This window comes from Bidens hawaiensis, unplaced genomic scaffold, assembly GCF_021521415.1.
Source record: "Bidens hawaiensis isolate Kalapana, Puna unplaced genomic scaffold, B.hawaiensis_p1.1 tig00010387_1, whole genome shotgun sequence".
Taxonomy (NCBI): domain Eukaryota; kingdom Viridiplantae; phylum Streptophyta; class Magnoliopsida; order Asterales; family Asteraceae; genus Bidens; species Bidens hawaiensis.
Window position 1 is genome coordinate 39635 of NW_027491790.1, and position 18376 is coordinate 58010.

Genomic DNA, 18376 nt, shown 5'->3' on the forward strand with positions numbered 1-18376 from the left:
ACGTAAGTCGTCATACTCTTAAACGTTATTGTTTAAAATTGTGGAAGAAGGCCAAAGAGGTACTAATTGCATATTTTGAAAATATAAATACGGGAATAAACTTAACTAGTGATGTTTGGTCGGCTCCACATGGTCTACCCGAATCTTATCTTTGTGTCACCGCTCATTGGGTAGACCCGTCATCGTGGGAAATGATGAAACGCACCATTGCTTTCGAACTCTTTGAGTATCCACATACGGAGATAATTTGTTTGAAATTTTAGATCATGTTATAAAAACTTATAAACTAGAAAATAAAATATTTTCAATGGCATTTGATAACGCGTCGAATAATACATCGGCGGTTGATAAATTAAAATTAAAATATATGCCGAGTTGCAATGGTGTATTTTTTCACTCAAGGTGTGTTGCACATATCATTAATTTAATCGTGCAAGACGGACTTGCTTCGGATGAGGTTACATCGGTTATAAACGATTTTAGACTAATGATACATGAAGTTTTTAAGAAAAGTAAAAAAAGACAAATGGATTATAGAAAATTTTGTAAAGATACGGGAAGAAAAGCTTTGGGAACTAATTGGGATGTACCTCATCGATGGAATTCCACTTGCATAATGTTTCAAAGTGCTTTGGAACAAAGAGAAACTTTACAAATGTTTCATTCTAGTCTTGCCGAGAATGATTTGGCAATCCCCTTTTCAAATGAGAAATGGGAAATTATCAATGACTTATCGACTTTTCTTGAAGTTTTTAAAACATCAACTACGAAACTATCGGGAACGTATTATCCGACAAGTCCCTTGGTTCTTTCGGAGTTATTTTTAATGGTTAACAATCTTAAAGAATTTGAAAATAAAAGTCCAATATTTTCAAACATCATATTACCAATGAAGTTTAAATTAAAAAAATACTTTCTTGAATTGCCACCGGTTTTTACTTGCGCCGCCGCTTTAAACCCAATGTTAAATGTTACGGGGGTTGAATGTGTGATAGACGAAATTTTTTCAGCCATAGATATGCATGAAATTGACCCAAACTTTTCAACAGAGGCAAAAAATTATTTTAACTTGAATTTTAAATTCATGTATGACTTTTATTTAAATAAATATGGGTCAAACATACACATGCCTATGCCGGGGGGGTCTTCATCAAGTTCAAGTGCTACTAGAGTACGAGATCCCATGATTAGCCTTATGAACACCGTTCGCAACGTAACGGCTAAAAAACAAAGGGGTAACACCCCTTCAAGCGAACTAGGAAGGTATAGTGCAAATGATTACTCTACCGGTTTATCCGAAGAGGAATATGTCACTTTTGATGTTTTGGCTTGGTGGAAGGTAAAGGAAACCGAGTTTCCGATTCTTGCCACCATGGCCCGTGATTTACTAACCGTCCAAGCTTCTACGGTAGCTTCGGAATCCGCTTTTTCTCTTAGTGGCAGGGTAATATCGGTGAGAAGAACAAGACTAAATTCGGAGTCGGTGGAGATGTGCATTTGCTTAAAGGATCACTTTGACTCAATCGATCGTATTCAACACTTAACCACTCTCGAAGATGAAACACCACTTGATGTTCGAGTGCACGACGAACAAGAAGGCATTTCTACAAGTAATTCCGAGGAAGAAGTCGCCGCTCAATGATTACGACGAACAAGAAGGCTTTACTAGAAACAATATGTCACAACTTTATATTTATAAGTTTAATGTTTTGTTAGTTTGTTTTTGAAGATTTTAAAACATGTAACCTTTTTTTTTTGAACTTCTTAAAGTAAATAAAATGAATTTTATGTTAATTGTTTTGTTTATTTTTCATGCTATACAAATACGAATCGTAGTTTAGAATCCAATTCACAAACGAAAAACGAAAAAAATAATAATATTTTTTTATACTGTAACCGGTTGGAACCGGTAAGAACCGGTTCCATAGGTTAGGGGTCCGAGGGTGGGAGAACCGGTTCGGTTCCCTAACCGGTTCGAGCCTAGAACCGGTTTCAAAGGGGGTTTTGAATATAGGAACCGGTTAGGAACCGGTTCCGGTTCCTAGTCCCAAACCGTTTTGAACATCTCTACTAAAGCCTGCGAAGAGAACCAACATGTTTTTGTCCCTCTGGCTTTTGATACCTTTGGCTCCTTGGCACCGGAAGCTATCCGTTTCCTAACCAGGGTCCAACGGGTTGTGCATAACCATGTGTTGACTCCAAAGGGGAAGGGGTATGTCTTTAGCAGGTTAGGGTTTGCAATTCAGAAATGGGTGGCGGCGCAGCTTGTTGCCCGCTTATCTGCTATGTTGATGTAATATCTATGTTTTTAAATGATATGAATTTTGGTTAAAAAAAATTAATATTTCTTGTTAGAATGAAAAATTATACAAACTCTGACCATAAATATTTTGCATAAATTTTAAATCCTTTTGTTAATTACTATATCTCTTTGTAGTTTAATTTTAATATAGATGTACAGTCAAACTTATAAGTGTATCTATAAACTTAATTAATTTTTATTTAATAGTTAATAACACCTAAAGTATCTGAACTGTAAAGTAATTGCACAAAGCATGCCATCTAATGCTATTAACAAAACTAACATTCTGGACTTTCTATCACAAAACCTTATAATCATTAGCTATGACACATGTAGTTTTGTTATTCTGGATCATCGAGCCGATCCATGAGACCCGATAAACATGCATGCTCGTCAAGTATGAGTCGTGGAATGGATATAGTCGAGTAACGTGATGATGGAGGTGCATTCATTAGGTTTGAGCCATTAAGCATGTCCATGAAGAAGCTTGAAATTAGTTGTGAAACTTGAAACTTTAGTGAGTTTAGATATGTACTTCAGTACTTGTTCTTGATTTTAACTTTACTTTACTGAAGATTTAGTTGTTCGTTCTTAAATATATTGTTATAAGTTGAACATATGGATTATCGAACGATTTATAAAAAGAAAACTACCAATATTTGATTCAGCATTCAAAGAGTATACTGTATACATGGAATCATTCATACAGAAACCGATCTCTTCCTATCATTCTAATAAGAAAATGTAACTAAATAAACATATTTGATTAACGGTCATGTCAACTGAAAAAAGATTTCTTTGCGAATGTTTCGGTCAAAGATCTAATAGATCATTTTAAAATACGAATACGAAAACACGTGGGAAAAAACGATACTTGGCAATGTTTTTTTTTCATTTACAAATGAAGTGCATTTTTGTTACGTATTTCTAAAATAAAATATATTTTAATTCATATAAATTTATTTATTATGTAATCCAACGCGACCGAAAATTCTAAGATAGAGTTAATTTCTATCCGACACTACGCGTGCCGATAAAAGAGGAATCATCATCAGTCTTGCATGGCGGGCTTGCAGGTGAAGACTTAGGACGTGGTCCATTGCACCCTTTAAGAGTTTTAAGTCCTACCAAGTTGTTTCATTTTATGATATTTATGAATATGAAAAAAGGTGTCACTGAATTGCCCCGAATATAGTTAGTTGTCCCTACCAAATTATCATTGAATTGGACTCTTAACTCATTTGATCCGTTACTCAATAAGACTCAATTCATTTTTGACAAACCAAATATAGTGGAATTCTTAAAGGAAGCAAATTTAGGTGGGATTTCTTTTATGCACGTTTTATAGTGTACGTTTTATCTTTAACAGTTTATGAATTCGAATGGCATTATTATGGTAGTTTATCCCAAAATAAAAAATAAAAATAAAAAACTATGTGTTGGAAAAATTATGAGTTTAGCATCATAAATGGTATTACATCAAGCCTGACCACAAATTCGGGTCAAAAGGCCCGCTTGTCAAGTCCGGTCGTGAAATGAATCGTGCTTGGCTAGACTTGTTTTGACTTGTGGGAGCTCGAGCTTGGTTTATGAATTATTTGAATCTAGGCTTGGTTAGTTACTATTATTAATTACTTTATATACATTTTTAATTATTTTTATATATTTTGAGAAAAACCTTAATCGATCCTAATGTCAAATAGTAATCTCTCTAACTCGTGTGCGGCTCTTAGAATCCTTCTGAGATCAGCCTTTTACCTAACACTTGTAACCAGTGGCGGAACTTGGACATTTATAATGAGGGGGCCGAACAACATATTGACAAAAATTATTCGTGATAAAATTATAAATAAATAATTTATAGTAATATATATATTTAGAATTTTTATAATAAAATATACTAAATATTGAAAATACTTTTGTCTAATGGTGTTTCATGAGTGCACTTCAATAACTTCTTATACACATCCTATATAGCTCTATTTATAAAAATAGGTTGTAGACTAGCTTTTGACTTTTGAATGTGTGTATAATAATTAATATTATATATATATATATATTACATTCATCTTCTTCATCTAAAAGACCATAGTGACAATCAGAGCATGCCTGAGTTATTCAAAGAATAGAAAAAAATTAGCTATAATGCAATCTATATTCATTTTTTTGCTACTTATAAGCCCGAAAACAGGAGGGGCCACAACCCCTCCCCGCCCCAAAAGGATCCGCTCGTGCTTGTAACGATTATAACAACTTATGTGAAATGTGCGAGGCTTTTAGTATAGTTACAAGTATGTATAGCTCATTAGCTTGTAAGTGTTTGGGTCATCACAAATAAGTGCCATGATCACCTATTTGCTATTTCACATAATTCATAATTAAGAGATTTCTACTTACAATATCTATAATATTTTATAGAATCCTTCTAGCCCTTTCATACTTAACTAGAAGTTTTCTCCAAGTTCATCTTTAATAACGATCTTAAATTACGCATATTAGAAGCTTCCATCTAGGCTTATTCTGGGCTAGAATGAGCTTGTACTCGTTTTTATTCCCACCTATTTGGCTGAAAGTAAGGCCGACACATCGGCTGAGCAAGGGTCCCAACACGTGAGATAGGTGGTTTTGGCCGGCCCAAGTGGCTTTATTAAGTTGGTTGTGGTTGTGGGCTTAATGGGTTTTTAAGAGTTTTTCTTAACGATCAAGTTAGAGTTAATGAGATTACTTGTTGCATAATCGAGTCTAGGGTCATGTAGGAGAGTTTAAACTTGTATCAAGGTTTCAGGAGTTATATTATCTTGACAATAATATTGGGAGTTAACCAGTTTCTTGTTTATTTGATTTTTTTGGTTTTCATATTCTTATTTGTTTATTCTTTAGACAATCACAAATGTTTAAACATCAAAATGCCAAATGTTTGATTAAACTGGTTCATTGTGCATAAGCCCATTTTCAATGTGGACGATTCTTTTTTTTTCAATAAAGATCACATCATCAATATAATTTTGACCCAAAATTTGAATCTTGTAGCCTCATAACAATAAACATCAGATTCTGAACTAATCTACCGAAATAAGCATTCATATGACCAGTAAGCAAATGGTATCACTGTAGTGAATCTACACCGGCTAAACAAGTCAGTTCTAACTTTTAAATAAGATATCATGTTCAGTTTTGTTGCGTGATCATTTGACTTGAGCATGAAGATCTGAACTTCAATCTGGTATAATACTTTCAAAAACAGAAAACTTCACGTATAGCGTACCAAACCAAGTTTTCGCTCATGAACCATAGCTCGAATGAACAAAAAGAAAGGTATGCTTGTAATGTTGATTAATTTTCCCAATCTCCTGCATCCCCATGTCTCCTCTACTGCTTTTGAAGCTTTATTCAGACCTGAAAACATAATTTTTCGATCATCCCGGTCGCATTTTCAACGTGGATACCCTCTACCTTATATTTATTTTCTGACAAAACGTTGGCATCACTTAGGGTGGTGGCGCAGTTGGCTAGCGCGTAGGTCTTATAGCAAAATGTTGAGTGATCCTGAGGTCGAGAGTTCGAGCCTCTCTCACCCCATATCTTTTTTTTTATAAATTTTTTGGCAGCTCAACAAAATATAAAATGATTAAAAATTAAAAAATATGTTCCGTTGCCGGGACTTGAACCCGGGTCTCTCGGGTGAGAGCCGAGTATCCTAACCAACTAGACTACAACGGAGGATGTAATATGTTTGTAAAATAGTTTTCTCAAATCTTCAAAGTAACATTTATGAATAAAAAATGAGCTATTTAAAAGTTATTAATTGTTGAATACCTCATGATATAAACAACCATATCCGATGAATCTTAAAACTGATACAATGAGTAAGCTGTATCCATAAATCCTGGTCAAACGATTAATCTCGTAGCGATTTGTACACACCTGGCTTGCTTTTACCGCTAGAGGGTCAAAACTTAAAAGTCAAAATGAGTTATAAGCGGATCAATGTAGATTAACTATTGAAAAATGTTACAGTTAACTAATTTTGAATAGTTAAACTAGTAAACGTCTTCGCGCGCTGCAACGAAAGCGTTGATACATGTAGACTTGCACGTCACGATGGAGATGTTAATAAATATAATGTAAATAAAGTTCGTTCTAGTAAACATCCCCATGCATTGCACCGCGAGCAACCGTTGATACATGTAAACCCGCACATCACAATGAGGACGATAATAAAACATTAAGTTAATAAAGTCTGTCAGTGTGTTACAACTACTCTATTTTGAAGAAAGTTAATGTAGTTAAAGTACATATGAAAAATGAATCGAAAATTACTACTAAGAGATATTTAAGTCAAATATTAGTTATAGTCGTATAATAATCAATCTATAATATATATAAACGAAAACACAAAAATCTTAGGTGTCACGATGTGGTCGCTTCCCCTTTTTTAGAGTCACCAGATTTGCTTGGTTTTTAATTGGTGACCTGTCATTGATTTAACCCCGGTTTATGCTTTAATTACCATCTTTCAACTCCCTCACATCCCCACTCCAAAAGCATTTTCCATCTGCCGAACTACAGCTGGAGTTCCCCCTTTTCATGCTCCGTCTCTGTTTTCAAGGGTTTTCTTTGTTTTTGTTTCTATAAATTAAATATCTCGTGATTCAACTGGCTCTACAATTTATATATGGTTTAGATTGATTTTCAATTTTGTGATTTGGGTATTACATGAATTTGAATTTTGATGAAATGCAATTATTTACTTTGTGCACAACAACTGTTTGATGAAATGCCTAGCAAAGGTGATTTTGGAGTGATTAACGAAGAATGAGATGACGATGTTTTTGAATTTTCTTGATATGTGATTGTTACTGATTTGAATAGTAATTAGATTGATTAATTAATTAAGTTTAGATTCCATTTTGTTTATGTATTCATGAACAAGGAGATGATGATGATGATGTTTTTCCCAATTTCCTTGAACTCTTGCAAGATGCATATTTGTTATTAAAGTGGCCACATGGATTTAGTACATGTATATGATCTTATGTTATGGGTTTGGGTCGGGTCAAAACAGATTATGTCACACTTCTTCGTTGTAATTTCACTTTTAAGTTTGTTATGTATAACTTGTAATGTATTTTTAATTGATAGATGGTGAAGAGGAATTGAAATCAGTATCTAGGAGCAATCTTCCATAGTTATATACTGCTATATTATTGTATTAATTTCTTCAAAGTTTACTAGATTTGATTTAGAAAATAAAATGGTAAATATTTCTAAATTATGTTTATTATATTGATCATAGTATTTTTAATTCTTAAACTTGTCCTAAATCATGTTATTCAATTACTTATATTATAACTGAAGTTAATATAAAAGAAACTCACAATTCATGTATTGTCAGGTATTTTAATTGGATTTTATGAGGGAGTGTGGGATGTAAGTAATTAGGTTATTTCTACAGATTAGGCAGTTTTGAATTTGTTTCATATGGTTGTAGATTATGAGCACAACTTCATTCCCATCCAACAAGACATGCAATTGAATCAGAAAGGAGGCTTTTAGTTTTGATAACTTTTTAAGTTTGATTTAATAATTATTTGAATGGATTGCTATGATGAAGCCCTAGCTTTTTTCACTTTGGTGGGTTAGTTGTGATTACACTGATTATCTTTCTATCTAACGGAGTTGGAGAACCCACAAACTAAGCATACTTCAGGAAAAGAAAAGCATCAGCATTGGATTAGATCAATGGTTTCATAAAGAAGTCGCCAATCAACGGGGATATTTAAGCAGGAGTGGATTTGTATATTTGCTATGAATGTGTTTTGAGAGGTTAAGCTTAAGTATTTATATTATAATTAGATGCAGTTTTCTTTTCTTAAGATTTTGTATGACCTTTTAGGTATAACTTTTTGTGCCTATGTACGAAAGTCTAAATTTAATGATTATTAATGAAACTATATAACTTATTACTACTTATTTGTGTATGTGTTAATTTCTATAATTAACTTTTACATTAGTAACTATTGATAAGACTCTTAACAACAATTAAAGCAATGGTCTAAATTTTAATGCTATTCAACTAGGATCCATTCATAAGGTTGCCTCTCCACGGGTATACTGATGGGTTTGGATCGGGTCAATGGATTATATCACATCGGCTATAATCATTCTTGAAAAACCTAATCTCCCCTGTGAATACGAAATCCGCCACCACACTTCCGTCCTAATCTGGCCGACGTTCTCTTCACGACTGCTCTTTTGAGACAACATCGTTTTAAAAGTTATCCTATTCGGTTCTCCCAATCTATATGTCCAGTCTGATCGGCCCAATTCGTTCAGTTTCGTGTGAATTGAGGTTGAGGATGTCGTAATTATGAATCGGTGAGATTTTCTACTTTGAACTGACCTAAAAGCCTTCACAAACAGTTGGAGATTTTCAGGTTAATTTGATTGATTCATAATGAAGTGTGAATGATTTGATTTGGTGTTCGTTAATTAAGATTAAAATTGGTTAATTGCATCACTGAATTGGAAGTTTGTGTGTTTGTAGGGCAAATTATTGCTGGTTTTAGGTTATTAATTTGTTCAGAGTGAATGCAGAAAGAATCCATATGATATTACACCCTAACCATCCTAAGTTATATGTTAATTATAATTGTTCATGTTATTTTGCGAGTTGAAAAAAATAAATAAATAAATTTTTGTTTCATGTTTAAATTATTGATATACATGTGTTGTATAAAACTTAATTTATCGGATCGTTCAAAGTCAATCAGTATCCGAACTTGCAATATGCCCTTATGCATCTTGAAGAAAATAGTATCATAATTTAGGTTCAGTATAAGCACTTTCAGTTAGTCGTATTTTATTTTCAATTAGTTTGTGTATTAACTTCATTAGTGGTATTATGTAATGATTAACAATTGTTGATTGATGATGAATCTATTATTTTCCCTAGACACAACATCCTTCATTGGTGAAATATCATGTGATACTATGGTCACCTACAAAGAAACAAATAAAATGTTTGAACCTAAGTTGTCAAAAGCCCTTCGTGCGTACCCCTTTTGGTTGCTCTTATTAAGAACTTTCTTTTGGGCTTGCTTTCGTTTCCATTTTTTTAGGTTCCGTGTTTAGGGTAGGATTTGAAAATGATTGTGTGATACTATTACTAAATGATGAATGATAAGATGCAAATAAGCAGCAATGGCTAAATAGTAAAGAATCTATTAAAGACAAATTGAATAGCTTCTTTCTAATAAAAATCTAGCTACAAGCCTACAAGACAAGTTGAAATTTGTATTACAATTTGTGAGTCTTCTTGTATATACGAGCATTATCTTTAAAAGAGTGATTTTAAAAATATACGTCCATCAAATTTGTACATGTAACATGTAGCAGCTTCGAAGATTGGCGGGATCACACAAGGAATTGGGTTGTATAAGGTTCAACTGCCTATTGGCGGTACAATGCGACTATGTGTTTTTCTTGACACTCTTGGACATGAGGTAATACATTGGATTCTTATGGATTTAGGTACAATCAAAGTCCCTACATGTATTTCTAATACAGGTCAGAAGTCAAAAAATGTATTTTGAGTCAACTAAAAAAATGCCATTTTGACCCATTGAAACAGGTTATGATTTTAGAGTAATTTAACCTTGATATGTAACTCTCACTTAGCCATAACAAATACTTATGAATGAAACAAAACTAAAAAGTGTTCCCATATGAAATATTTGCAAGAAGCAAATATGTTTTAGCCGTTTGTCGTGTAACTGAATAACATGACTTTTCGAAATAGTTTAACTCGCTTTGATCATCATAATTTTGGTATAGATGAGACTGTTGTGGGCTCAAGAGAGTCAAAATATGAGAGACTAATTCCCTAGAAAATGCAGGATTCAGGAACACAAGTCAATGCATTACATTAAAAAGACAAGAGCAAGTAAAGTTGATCAAAGAAACAAGTGACATAGTCTAGCTGGTATTCTTATTGTTCATTCGTTAAACGAATATTACTATTTTATCTCCATGTTTTATTTTGGACTTGCGTTTGTCAAAATATTAACCAAGCCCTAAAATTTTGTTTATATATTAACGTGTTAATTAAAGATTTTTCTTTTTTCATTCCAAACAAATTATAAGGTTATTAAGTCTCCTTATTTTTAATTATTGTGTAGGTTAAAACTTAAAAAGGTACTAAGAGACGAAACCCCATCACCAATAATTGGCAATGAGTAACACTTGGTGTTTTATTTGCTATTTGCCAAAATAATAATAATACTAAGATATGGATGAGGATGCAAATTGTTCTAAATCTTTCATTTTTTTTGTTCATCTACTTACGATTTTTGTTGCTAGCAGTCGTCTTCCATGCCTGTACACGTATTTAGTGGTTTATTAAAAACCACATTTTTTACAAAAGAAAATTTGATGGACAATTATAAGAAAATCAAAACACATATAATACAAATATGTGTTTTTGTTAATATGAAGCAAAATCAAACCTAATAACACAAAAGATCTCCAAATTTAAAAAATAAATGTGTTTCCTTAGACAATGCAGTGTGGTTCCGCCAAGCCAAGGGAAGGGTCCGACGTGGCACACCGTTCATGCAAAGAGTTCCTTGAAACACCACGCGTGGCCCTTTTCCTTTCACGTGTGACGGGACCGTCATGCTCGTCCTTCACCTCCTTTTTGACCGTTGGAGCCCGACGACACTATTTAAAAGATTATTAATTTATTTATTATTATTATTATAAATACACATATATAAACAAACACTTCTCAAATCATTTTAACAAACCCATTTCAATAAAAACTAAAATACAATGAAACTTTAAAATTATCAATACCTCAAAACTCATTTAAAAATTATAATCTTGATAGTTGATAAAATGAAAAATAGACAAACAAAAACAACAAACATTAAACAGTTACTTATACATGAAATTAAACTCCACCCTAACAACAAATCCCATCTCGATCGGTAGGAAAAAATTACAACCAAAATGACAATAAAAATGACAGTCATAATCCATGTAAATTAATTAAATAAATATAACAAATTATATATTAAAAAATATTAAATAAGCCTTAAATAAACCCGCATGTCTAAAAACTAGTAGAATAATAAAAATAATAAAATCATATTCAAGATAATCTTGTAAATCATTAAATGCATCAACATAGCACCACACAATTAATTGATTGCAATACCCAAATAACTAAATTGACACACATGTTTAAAGCTAAATGGTTAATCTCATGAATAATAGTTTTTGTGAGATAACCAATACTTGGTTTTTAATATATATATATAATATCTTGGATATTCAGCAAGTATTTTTGTCATATCCTTTTGACCATATATGTCCATATTCCAACAACTTTTCAGTCATTTCATTGTTATTCTAGAGTGCACCACTCCGTAGCGACACAAACTATCCAGCTCTTAACTATGTTTTCATGCAAATTCCAATAGCTACAAGGGCATTTGTAGCAGTGGCGAAGCCGGGGGACTCAAAATGTATAAAAAAATTATAAAGGAGGAGGGGGCTCAAATTTTCGGTCAAAACTGGTAAATTCACATCACGTATAAAAATTTACAGACGAAAAAACGGCTAAATTTACCACTACTGCAAGAAAAAACAGGGGGCCGTTAATGTTTGATGTGCAATGTGAAATTTACAAAAAGCCCTAAAACGTCAAACTTGAAAATACACAATGCTCGTTAATGCTTGACGAGCATAATCGAGCTTCTCATACAAACCTTGAGCTCGGACACAATATCTAAACACACTTTATTCGAGGCTCAGGCTTGATTCAAACTCGAAAAAGCTTAGCCCGTTTTAAGCTTTTTATCAATTCGAGAGTGAGCCATCGACCAAGCGACTCAAGCAACCAGAGTACCAGACGTTCATGATAAGATTATACACATACACTCGGTACAGAAGGTTGTCATCGACCAATTTGCTATCAAAATGTTGGGTTTCTTTACCCATATCCACCTGCACACAATTAGCTCAAGAACAATCAAATTATATCCCACAAACTCTCAATTTAGATGCTCATATAGCTGCCAACTTAATCCAAAATTGCATTATCAAAAACGATATAGTTTCAGGAAAGACCCTTCATTGTCACATCTTGAAGACTGGTAATGGTTTAGACTTGTTTGGATGGAACATACTCTTGAATTTATACGTAAAGTCCGAGTTTTTAAAAGATGCACGCCACCTGTTCGACGAAATGCCTAGCAGAAACACAGTTTCTTTTGTCACATTAATTCAAGGGTTTTTGGACTTCCCGGATGCCGAATGTACCAAATTGTTTGTTCGGTTACATCGAGAAGGTCACGAGGTTAACGCGTATGCGTTTACGACCATTTTGAAGGTGTTTGTGAACATGGAGTGTGGTGAGTTGGCTACAAATGTTCATGGGCTTGTTTATAAACTAGGTCATCATTCCAATGCTTTTGTTGGTACCGCATTGCTTGATGCTTATTCGTCTTGCGGGTGTGTTGTTATGGCACGAGAAGTTTTTGATTGTATTTCGTGTAAGGATATGGTATCGTGGACCGGGATGATTACGTGTTATGCGGAAAATGATTGTTTCGAAGAAGCTTTCGGTTTCTTTTCTCAAATGCGTGTGCTCGGGTTTAATCCTAACAACTTTACGCTTTCTGGTTTGTTCAAGGCTTGTTTTGGCCTTGAGGCGGTTAAAGTGGGTAAGAGTCTTCACGCGTGTGCGGTTAAAACTTGTTACCAGATCGATCCTTATGTCAGTGTTTCATTACTTGATTTGTACACCAAGTCTGGTGATATCGAAGCCGCACGTCACGTATTTGATGAAATACCCAAAAAAGATGTGATCCCTTGGAGTTTCATGATCGCAAGATATTCTCAAAGTGACCGATGTGAAGAGGCTGTGAGACTATTTTGTAGGATGAGACGTGAACCCATTGTTCCTAACCAGTTTACTTTTGCTAGCGTCCTGCAAGCATGTGCAACAATGGAGAACTTAACCTTGGGGAAGCAGATTCATTGCCATGCACAAAAGGTCGGTCTTGATTTGTTTGTACACGTGTCAAACGCCCTTATGGATGTTTATGCTAAATGTGGATTGATAAACAACTCGGTTGAACTGTTTACAGAATCACAAAACAAGAATGAGGTTTCTTGGAACACATTAATTGTTGGTTATGCGAATTTAGGGAATTGGGATGTTGCACTAACAATATTCTCTGATATGTTAAAAGATCAACTTCAGTTAACCGAGGTGACATACTCGAGTGTTCTTCGTGCGTGTGCTAACTTAACGGTTTTGGAAGCCGGAGCTCAAATACATTCTTTAACAATCAAAACCCTTTTTGAAAATAATGTTACTGTCGCGAACGCGCTAATAGACATGTATGCCAAATGTGGCAATATTAAGCATGCCCGTTTAGCGTTCAACATGATTAGCCAGAAAGACGTGGTGTCATGGAATGCAATGATTTCAGGTTATTCAATGCACGGCCTTGGTAACGAGGCGTTAGTTATGTTTAAAATGATGTGTGAAACCGATGTTAAACCTGATCAGTTAACATTTGTTGGTGTCCTTTCAGCTTGCAGCAATATAGGTTTGTTAAGTGAAGGAGAAACGTATTTTACTTCCATGGTTAAAGATTATTCTATTGAACCGTGTATGGAGCATTATACATGTATGGTGTCACTGTTTGGGAAACTTGGTCAATTAGTCAAAGCTATGAATTTGATTGACCAAATTCCTGGTGAACCGAGTGTAATGGTGTGGCGTGCTTTACTTGGAGCATGTGTGATCCACAAAGATCTTGAGTTGGGTGAATTATCTGCCAAACGTGTTCTTGAAATGGAACCGCAAGATGAGTCAACGTACGTGTTGTTATCAAACATGTATGCGAGTGCAAAAAGGTGGGATAATGTAGCTTTGGTTAGGAAAAATATGAAGAAAAAAAGAGTGAAAAAGGAGCCCGGTTTAAGTTGGATTGAGAGTCAAGGAATAGTTCATTATTTTACAGTTGGTGATTGCTCACATGATGACATTAGATTAATATATGGAATGTTGGAGTGGTTAAATTTGAAAGTCAAGAAAGCAGGTTATGTGTGTAATCGTGATGTCATATTACTCGATGTGGAAGATGATGAAAAAGCGCGGTTATTGTGGGTACATAGTGAGCGGTTAGCTTTGGCTTTTGGGTTGGTTAGTACACCATCGGGACGCCCAATTCGTATTATGAAAAATCTTAGAATATGTTTGGATTGCCATGCTGTTTTTAAGTTTGTATCAAAGATTGTGAAGCGGGAAATCGTTATTAGAGACATAAATCGGTTTCATCACTTTGAAGACGGGGTTTGCTCTTGTGGTGATTATTGGTAATTCCAAAAGCATCTACAGGTAAACACCATTTTTCATTTCTTTATTTGGTTTTTATAAAGTTCTATTGCTTTATGAAATGATCATTCTACTATTCTAGCATTGATGTCTTGTGGGAAATTTTTCTATGCTGATATTAAGTAGCTAAAACAGAAGGCAATGCTCAACTTGTTTTTTATTGCCTTTACACCTGACAATTATGATCCATTCAACAAGAAATGGGTTATTTTGGGTAAAATTTTGGTTATGGTTCCATTTATTTCTACTCAAATGACACAACGGGTCAATTTGGGTCTAATCATTCTACGCAAAGGGTCGAAACGGGTTGATCTTATAGAGATTGTTAATTTAAAATGGGTCCAAATGGGTGAGCGACCCACCACCATTATCTGTCACCACCACCTACTACCACTCCTCCCACCTCCAGCCCCAGCCCCACTCCCACACCCGGCCGCCACCTCATCCGCCACCACAGCTTTCACTGCTGCCGCACGTCTTTACCGCCACCGCCCTGGCGTTTCCAGGTCTGCTGCATAATATAGTTTTTTGGCTTAAAATAAAAATGTAGCGGAAAACGCAGCGGGTATAAAAGACGGCTCTGTCGCTACTGTCTCTCCGTCATCACCAAGCCAATATCGAGTCCGCCACAGTCGCCAACACCTCCACTACCACTCCCACCCCCTCCAGCACCTGCAAGTTTGCTGTAATAATAGATATATCAAATAGCGGGTGAGCTCACTTGAATACTTTTTTTTCGTTGTTAAAGTGACTTGTTTTATAGGCGAACAAATTTTGGTCACAGCCCGTTTTAGCGGGTATAAAAGACGGCTCTGTCGCTACTGTCTCTCCGTCATCACCACGCCAATATCGAGTCCGCCACAGTCGCCAACACCTCCACTACCACTCCCACCCCCTCCAGCACCCGCAAGTTTGCTGTAATAATAGATATATCAAATAGCGGGTTAGCTCACTTGAATACTTTTTTTTCGTTGTTAAAGTGACTTGTTTTATAGGCGAACAAATTTTGGTCACAGCCCGTTTTGAACCGAAACCAAATTAATGTTTTTTAGAAAACGGCCCATTCTGACTCAAAACTCTTTTTGACCAGAACCCGTTCTGACCCAACCTCAGACTGGCGGATCCGAACCAGTCTTGACCGTTACCTGACCTGCTCGTTTCGACAGGCTTATTTTGTATTGTCTATGGTAGGATGTTCATGTCCGATTCAGGCGGGTTTGATGTGATTTTCAGGCCAAACCAGTAACTACGGTTTCTGGAAAATGTAAATCTAGCCGACTGGGTGGGCCGGTCAGGCTGAAAGTGGTTAGGTTTAGGCTGTTTGGTGGTTTGGGCCATTTTTTTTTATAATTTTATTTTTTCTTTAAGTTTTTATTTTTATTAAAAGTGTGTAGAATCATTAAAAATTAAATTTTGCAGAATCCAAATTCAAACCATGAATAGTTGGCCATGGGACACACTTCAAGTACTGCAGCAGGGATTCTGTAGACTATGCAAATGTAGGAGCTGCCATGGTTGTTGCTAATAATATTAATTCTGTGAGAGTATAGTTGCACAGGCTCAAGTTCTTCCTGCATGATATGTTGATTACATGGAATTGGTAGAGATTAAAAGGTATTTAAATTCAACTTCTTTCTCAATTGCAACTGCCCGTTACAGAGGATTCGTGCCTGGGACAAAAACAGATCCGGAGATGTCCGCTTTCTTTACACGGGGGGCTAACTTTGCATGTCCTGGAATCATAAAGCCAGACATGATTGGACTGGGCGTTGAGGTAGTTGCAGCTTGAAATGGGCCGGTCGACTACCAGAGACAAACCAAAACAACATTTAACGTAGTGCGTGGCACATCAATGGCTTTAGGGAGCAAAAACAAAAACGATGCCAAAATCCGGAGGTGAAGCCGTGAGGGAGAAAACTGAATTTTTGGACTCCAAAATCAACCGACTACTCGTTTCTGGGAGCAAAAACAAAAGGATGCCGGACTAGAAATCATTGCGAAAGACATCTGCCATTTAACAGGGTGTGCTGATGAACTCTACGAAAAAAGAAAAATATGACATTTAAATTTAGTATCATCGTGTTGTGTCGTATTTCTATCTGTTTTCATATTTTCAAGTATTTTCCTTTTAATTAGTTTTAACTTTTTTTTATTAATTTTTAATTTATTAATTTTGTGTTGTTTTTTTATTGATCTGGTGTTGAAACAATTAAAATAAATTAGCAAAAAGAAAAAAAAAAACAATGATTAGTAAATGACTGAGAAACACCATTACACTCGTTAAAGGGTTTAGTTATGATGAAATGTTTATTCTTCCCTTGTACTTAGTGAGAAAAGATTTTGATTTTTTCAATTTTGTTGTATAAAATTTTGTGAAATTTTTAATAAATTGTGGCGATATACTTTACTGTATCTAATATAAGTTCTTTTTATTACAAAGTGAGTTCTAACATAATTTATCATTCTCTAACTCTCTAAGCATACTTATATTTGGATTGTTTGGAATACAATTTCCATACACATTCCCTGTATATTAGAAACTAGTTTGAGGCCCGTGTATTACACGAGTAGTTTTTGAAAATACAGTATTTAATAAATAATTAGTATATAAGAAACAATAAATCCGTTAAACACTATTAATACAGCCGTTGCACAATAGTCTTTAAAACAATTTTAAAGTAAAAAATAATTATAAATATCAAATGCTTGAAAAACAAATAGGAAGTAAATATTAAATTAACAAATTTTGAAACATAAATTTTAAGGATTGTAACTATTATTTTACTATTATAAATTTGTTAAAAATGGTGGGGTTTAATGTAGGAGTGACAAATGACAAAATTATAGCCTTTTATTAGAGTATAGATCAATTTCTTTACCCTCACTAAAATATTGTTCCTTCGGTATAAACTGAATTTTGTGGATTATAGGAAGGGGATAAACACACACACACGCACACAAACACACGTGGAAGATTGGTTTCCGACCGCGTTAGGTATCTTGGTGGAAAGAACTCGATAAAAATAGTGACATTGTATTAGCCGAATATAACTCGTTTCAGATCATTCTTCGTCGAGTTTCTATCATTCCAAAGGTTTACTCCTTAGGTAAATAAATTAACCGTATAGGAACTTAAATTAACGGTATAAGAACTTTAGATTAACAAGTGTTACACCAACAATAACCTCCAAAACACTTGATCCACTTCGTTCACTCCACTATACCCGCCACTAGTTCTCTACACAGCTGCTCAACCGAACCATACAAATGAAATTTAGTGCCAAAAACCCCTATTGATAGCGCAACGTAAAAAGTGGTGGGACATGATCTCAACTCTCAAAAGGTGTTGCAAAAATCGCTAGGCGCTAGTCAGATTACTTGGATTGGAATTTATTTGTAAATTTTTAAATATATATATATACTGGTTTTTATCCCCCGTATTACAGGGGCTGTTTTACATTACTCGTTTTTAATATTTATATACTTTTTTGAGTTTAATTTTATTTATTGTAATGAAATTATAATATACTTAGAGTTTGATGATAAAAAGATCTCACAAATAACTAAGATGTTATAACCCGGTTTAAAAGTTATCTGGGTTTGGTAAGACCCAAGACCCGCTTATTTTTTTTACTATAAAATTGTTTCTTAATTATAAA

At 34.5% G+C, this 18376-nt stretch overlaps 2 non-coding genes and 1 pseudogene across 3 annotated transcripts; 2 read left to right on the plus strand and 1 right to left on the minus strand.

The window, feature by feature from the left end:
* The first annotated feature begins 5792 nt into the window (after positions 1-5792).
* On the plus strand, positions 5793-5881 carry TRNAI-UAU (transfer RNA isoleucine (anticodon UAU)). The gene is given in 2 exon segments: positions 5793-5830; positions 5846-5881. It is a non-coding gene; the product is annotated as a tRNA-Ile (tRNA).
* A 68-nt stretch (positions 5882-5949) lies between these two features.
* On the minus strand, positions 5950-6022 carry TRNAE-CUC (transfer RNA glutamic acid (anticodon CUC)). The gene has a single exon. It is a non-coding gene; the product is annotated as a tRNA-Glu (tRNA).
* A 6176-nt stretch (positions 6023-12198) lies between these two features.
* On the plus strand, positions 12199-16164 carry LOC143535087 (putative pentatricopeptide repeat-containing protein At5g13230, mitochondrial pseudogene; annotated as a pseudogene). The gene is made up of 2 exons (XR_013135657.1): positions 12199-14720; positions 16137-16164. The product of XR_013135657.1 is annotated as a putative pentatricopeptide repeat-containing protein At5g13230, mitochondrial pseudogene (transcript).
* The last annotated feature ends 2212 nt before the right edge of the window (positions 16165-18376 follow it).